This window comes from Aquarana catesbeiana, linkage group LG04, assembly GCF_042186555.1.
Source record: "Aquarana catesbeiana isolate 2022-GZ linkage group LG04, ASM4218655v1, whole genome shotgun sequence".
NCBI lineage: Eukaryota > Metazoa > Chordata > Amphibia > Anura > Ranidae > Aquarana > Aquarana catesbeiana.
Window position 1 is genome coordinate 148,741,709 of NC_133327.1, and position 6,796 is coordinate 148,748,504.

Sequence of the window (6,796 nt, forward strand, 5' to 3'; positions counted from 1 at the left end):
TTTTTTTTTTTGCTAGTAATGGTGGCGATCTGCAATTTTTAACAGGACTGCAACATTATGGCGGACACATCGGACAATTTTGACACATTTTTGGGACCATTGGCATTAATACAGCGATCAATGCTATACAAATGCATTGATTACTGTAAAAATGTCAGTAGCAGTGAAGAGGTTAACACTAGGGGGCGGTCAAGGGGTTGTGTTTCCTAGTGTGTGTTCTAACTGAAAGGGGGAGGGGGCTGTGCAGGGGAGATGACAGATCGCTGTTCATACTCTGTATGAACAGACGATCTGTCTGTTCTCCCCTCAGAGAACCAGAAACTGTGTTTACACACACAGATCCGGTTCTCCGTGTGTCGGCGGCGATAATGACCGCCGGGCACGCCCCCTAGTGGCCACAAGGCCAAGTGACATTACATAACGTCGTTTCTCCCAGCCGTGCCATTCTGCTGCAATACAACTGCAATGGCTAGTCAGCAAGTGGTTAAACACGAAGGGCTTTTATGACCTTTGTGTGGAGAGATAAACATCCCAGGTTGGCACACAAGATTTTGAGGAGACTGGTTCATATAATGGACTGGTGCCATGACTCCACTAGTAAAATTTGGGTGCCCTTGGAGAAAACATTAGCAGGTAGGAACTTGGCCGGAGCCCCCTGGATTCCGGTTTCTTATAGGGGGTTTTTGTAATATGCATCACCACTGACGAAGACAACACTATCCATTTGGGATAAAATGAACAGTACAAGAAAGTCCCCCCCCCCCCAATATATCCTCTTTAACATCATTGGAAGGATTTCCCTGGTTTTCCCCGGGGGAAGAGAAAGGCAGTTTAGATCGCTGGGGAATGGACGGAAAGGGTAATTGCGCTGGCGTGGCCCCACAGGGTAAGTTGCTTCCATTGGTGGATTTGGTTCGAATACTGGGGGAAGTACCAATGGCTGTATGGAAACACCGTCAACTGACAGATTTGTTCAGTAAGTGGAAACACCAGATTAGACCAGCGAACCCACTTACTACTTTTAAGGAATGGAGTGTTAACTTAGCAGAGTCGGGTCATATGTTGTCTCAAATGTATAGGCTGGTTCTGAGCGCTCAAAATATGACAACTCCCCATTTCATTCGAGAATGGGAAAGAGCACTGGGCTATAATTTTACATCAGAACAGATTAAAAGGCTGATGGGAGCGACGCACCATACCTCAATAAGTTCCCATATACAGGAGATGTCTTATAAGTTCCCGACAAGATGGTATCGTGCACCGGTTCGATTGGCTCAGATATATCCATTGGCGGATGTTAACTGCTGGAGGGGATGTAACCAAAGGGGTTCATTTCTGCATTTATGGTGGCATTGCCCAAGGATTAAAGTTTTCTGGGATGAGATAGACCTATAGAATTCTCTCCATTATACTTTCTTTTTCATGGGATGCCATCATCTGCTAGGTTTTATAAGAGGAGCAATACTCCCCATTTGCTAAATGCAGCCAAAATATTGATACCTAGATTTTGGAAAGTCTGGATGTCCCACTAATAATGGATTGGAAAAAAGAGGTGGAAGAAATAATGGAAGCAAAGAGATGGCTACATATAGTTAAAGACCAACAGAATAAATTTAAAGATACATGGGCAGGATGGCTGTATTACTCCTCAGAAATAGGAGGAGGGCAATGCTACTTTATGGATCGGATAGTCTGTGAGATGCATCTGGTGGGGGGAAATTGGGAGGAGGTGAGGTTTTTTTATTTTTTGCTCCTCTGGGGAGGCACAGTGGAGAGATGATTGATGTCATTAAAAGGAAGAGGATAAGTTATAATAGTAAATTAGGCATGGGATGGGCAACATGTAATGGAATCACATAAAGAAGGGTAGATTAAAATGAAAGGTGGAGAGGTATAAATGAAATGGAGTGAGATTATATTGAATTAAAACACTAAATTAGTGTGGTGTATGTTAATGAAAAGATTTATATAGATATATTGTGCAATGTGTATTTCTATGTTGTATGTTGAAATTTGTCTTAAGAAAAAGTGATTATAAAACAAAAAAAAAAAAAAAAAAAGAACGTCAAACTGGCATGTGATGCAAAGTCATTTGAGAATCACTGTCTTTACATTATAGGCAAAACACTGCATACTACAAAACACTGTTACTGCATAACAGTTTTATAAATGTTGCTATTTTCTGGCGCCTTATGCTATTAAAGTGAATATACATATATATATATATCTCTCTATCAACAACACACACACACAGTGCAATGATTTTGCACAAAGCAGCCTTGATCCCTCTCTTCTGGGGTGCTCCACCTCTTCAGCGGGTACCCCGGTAGGAAGGCTCTATCTTGAGCCACGTTGCCTGCGCCTATAGACACAGAAAGCATGGCTTGGTTCCTCCCCCACACCCTCGTCACAGAATTTGAACAGCGGCAGCCCATGGTTCCCGCTGCTACCAATCCGCCCTGGGAGGGGGGGGTTCAGGTTAAGTATAAGGGAGTTGGGATCCTGTGACACAGAAGTTTTTTTTTTTTTACCAAAATAAAAAAAAAAAAAAAAAAAAAAAAAAATCCATTAAAGTTAAAAAAAACCTTATGCCTTCAGAAGCACTTTAACCCTAGGTTCACGCTCTTGCGTTTCAGGTGTCCGCATGTGTGCGGGCGTGGCAGCCCATTCAGACGGGGCTGCTGTGCTTGTAAAATGAAGGTGCATGCAGCCGTGTTTTCCCTGCGGTTCCTGCACTGCGATTTTACATGCATGGGGGCTGCATTCAGAATGAATGGCGTTTCCGCAGAGCAGTTTATTTTCAGACGCAGAGATGTGAAAGTAGGGTAAGTCACCTTTTCTGTAGATTTCTCTTGTGAAGTCACCTTTTCTGTAGATTTCTCTTGTGACAGCAATAAAAGTGATCAATTTTTTTTTTTTTTTTTTTAACACAAAGTAAAAAAATTCAAACAAATGAAATAAAAAAAAAAAAAAAAATTTTTTAAATGCCCCCCATCCCCGCGAGCTCGCGCAGCAAAGAAAACGCATATGAAAGTCGCACCCGCATATGTAAACGATATTCAAATCACACATGTGAGGTATCGCCGCAATTGTCAGAGCGAGAGCAATAATTCTAGCAGTAGACCTCCTCTGTAACTCTAACCTGGTAGCAGTTATTTTATTTTTTTCAATGTCACCTATGGAGATTTTTTAGGTACCGTAGTTTGTCGCCATTCCACGAGTGGGCGCAATTTTAAAGCGTGACATGTTTGGTATCTATTTACTCAGCGTAACATCATCTGTCACATTATACAAAAAAAAAAAATTGGGCTAACTTTACTGTTTCGTTTTTTTTTTAATTCATGAAAGTGTGTCTTTTTCCCCAAAAAGTTGTGTTTAAAAGACCGCTGCACAAATACCGTGTGACATAAAATATTGCAACAATCACCATTTTATTCTCTAGATTCTCTGCTAAAAAATATATACGTAATGTTTGGGGGCTCCAAGTAATTTTCTAGCAACATATACAGATTTTAACTTGTAAACACCAAATGTCAGAAATAGGCTTAGTCGTGAAAGGGTTAAAACACACTTTACAGAACATCTGATCCTTGCCCAAGTATCTACTTGGGACAGAATATGATGATAGGTAGATATCCATCTCGCTACCCAGTAGATGTCCTCACTTTTACACAGCCTTTAAAATTTTCAGTTTCTTTACACAAAACCAGAAATACTAACCATACATCAGTGTATATATATTTTCTACAAACCTAGTATAAACCAGGTCAAATGAATAACCACAAATGCCCTTAGTGCCAGTTAGAAACATCAACTTACAGTGCTCCATCGAATTCCAGAAAATGTTACCAGCACACCAGCTCTCCTATCTCGTGGCTTAAAATGACCCAGAATATAACAGCTGTTGTGTAAGCAGTAACGGGCCACCTACATCTGGATCTTGCCGTTCCTCATCTCCAACAGAGACAGCAGTGAATTAGCCTCAACCCCCCTCCCACATAAACATGTTATATAAACCTTGCTCCTATCTAGGCTACGCACCCATGTGACTGAAACACACAAATGCCAGATCCCTTCTAATCACACAAATTCTCTCTCTGCAGGGACCCATCAAGCCAAATTCTCAGCAGCCTGGCACTCCCGTTAACCATTGCAGTGCAGAAAAACTCAGCTGCAGATCCCTTTTGGCCCGTACACGCGATCTGAAAATCGGACAAAAAAATACCGATTTTGACGCTATTGTACGATAATCGGATCATTAATATAGAGCTTTCAAGAGCCGATCACGACAATTCATCCGATATTATTCAATCAGACAAGCACGGAAATTTTCCTCATACAATACCAGATCGTACAATTTTCGTTTAGTCAGTACAGGTGTCATCCGAAAATACAAATACATTACAACACATAGGGATGAAACAACGTATCGATTATGAAATGAATCGATTACTATTTTCATAATCGATCGGCCAGTAACATAATGGGGTTAAAAAAATAAAAAAAAAACTAAAATGAGCCCTTTATAGTACAAAAAGAGCAAATAATCGCTTCTGTAAATATGACCTTCACAGTTCTACAGAAAAAAAAAAAAAAAAAAAAAAAAAAAATGAACCCCTTACAGTAGTGATTATCTGCTTTTTTTGTACTATAATAAGGGCCAATTTTAGTTTTTTTAACCCCATTAAGTTACTAAACGTCTTAGACCTGGTTCACATCTACAGTATGTGTTTTTTGGTGCTTTTTGCAGAAACTTACTACAGTTCATTTACATGGTTTCCTATGGGACACGTTCACATCTATGCTTTTTTCAGCCGATGCATATTTGGAAAGGGTCTGGAACTTTTTTTTTTTTTTTTTTTTTATTAAAACGCAAAACGATGCTTTTTTGGTTCAATATAATTCAATGGAGAAGCTGCAGAAGAGCATGTAATGCACTTTTGCAGCAATTTGTGTGTTTAATCTGCCCAACAACAAATTGGCCAAAAAAAATGCAAAAACGCAAAACCGCAGCAAAATCATGTGTGCAAAAATCAAAACTCACAGCAAAAAGCACTGCAGAAACAGATCAAAAGCAAACTGAATAGGTGTGTACCGAGCCTTATGCTGACCACACAGATCAATTTTCAGATGAGAATATTAGATGAAAAATCTTTGTACATTCACTGAATGAAAGAATGTTGTTTGAAATTTTCACTTGTTTTTAACATTCTGTTTTTAAAATGAATGTAATTTCTGAACGAAAACCATATACACTGTCTGAAAATTCCTTTGACCAAGAAGTTTTCTTTTTCCAAATTTTCCTGTCACTGTGGTTGAAAATGAACGTCGATTGACCCCACTAACGATTAGAAAATCGAAGGAACGTTCTTAAAATGACATTTTTTTTGAAGAAAGACATTTTTATTAAAAAAAAAAAAAAAAAACACAAACACAAAAAACAAAATTTGTTCTGAGTCTGATGATATTTACTAGATTCTCCCTTTAATAGGATATACAGTATAGCTCCTCTAATAGTATATACAGTATATCTCTTCTGTCTATTATTCTCAGAGTGGATTAGATATTTTGCTCCCTAACCATATAGTTGGTTATTTATATTTACCACTTATATTTACCACTGCATAGAGATATTTAAGAATAAAATTGCCTTTTTTTAACTTTACATATTAACTAAATTATACGCCACACTTTTTTTAAGGTTATTAACCAAAACAATCGGCCAACTAATCGATTATGAAAATAATCGTTAGTTGCAGCCCTAATAACACACGACATCACTTCCGTTTTTTTTTTTTCTGTCGTACGAGAATGTGTGACTTTAGTAACCTATTCAACTTCTACTTGCGACTATTAAGCGAAAAAAGACGTACGATCTTCGGATCATGTGTACAGGCCATTAGAAAGGCCTACATGAGCCCCCCAAAAGGGCTGATTAAAAAAAAAAAAAAAAAACAATAAAGAATAAAAGAAATATTATTGTAAAAAAAAAATAACACACACATACAACGTTCACCCCCCCCCCCCCCCCAAAAAAAAAGCAAGCACTGTTAAAAAAAAAAAAAAAAAAATGAAAAAAAAAAACACTGTCACGTGACATTAAAAAAAAAGTATCGGTAATCGGTATCGGCGAGTACTTGAAAAAAAGTATCGGTACTTGTACTCGGTCCTAAAAAAGTGGTATCGGGACAACCCTAATTTTGTTAATTGTATCAATGTTTACATTTTCAAAATCAATAAACAAATTTGACAAGAAACCACTGATAATTCTTTAAAACAAATCATAAGATGAGCAGATATTAGAACTGACAAGTTTAGAAAATGTCTTCTTAGGACACTAACCTGCATCTCATATCAAGTAACCACTGAACAGACATCCACCTCACCTAGTTTGGGGATCCCCCTCACCAGATGGTAGCTGAGCACTGACACAGAATAGCTCCAGCAGATGAGAGAGAAGAGATTAGAGAAGCTAAAAATTCTCACTGTAAAGACTGACAGAACACCTACTCTGTAAGGCTGCATTCACACTTCGGCATTTTGAATCGCGGGCAGATTTGTTGCAATTCTGCCCGTGAATTGAAAGCGCCGATGTGTGAATGACAAATCGTAGGACTCGCATCCATTCATTTGAATGACACCCAAGAGGACATGACTGTGAATGATGTTGTAAGCAGGCTCTCTTTTTGCTAATGGAAGCATTTTTGCTGAATTTAGTCTGTGTGGTTCCTGTATAAAACCCCCGCAGTCTACCAGTGGTGGCTGTACAAGCAGTTTTGCTCTTCAGTAAATGTTA

At 38.6% G+C, this 6,796-nt stretch overlaps 1 protein-coding gene across 2 annotated transcripts in view; it reads right to left on the bottom strand.

The window, feature by feature from the left end:
• The window catches only part of PER2 (period circadian regulator 2), a 132,141-nt gene extending 128,183 nt beyond the window's left edge, over positions 1 to 3,958 (bottom strand). Inside the window, exon 1 of one of the 2 annotated variants that reach the window (XM_073625862.1) lies at positions 3,820 to 3,958. The gene's annotated coding sequence lies outside the window, so the exon portion shown is untranslated. The remainder of the gene's footprint in view (positions 1 to 3,819) is intronic. The other variant, XM_073625861.1, reaches the window with a different exon arrangement.
• Positions 3,959 to 6,796: the final 2,838 nt, after the last annotated feature.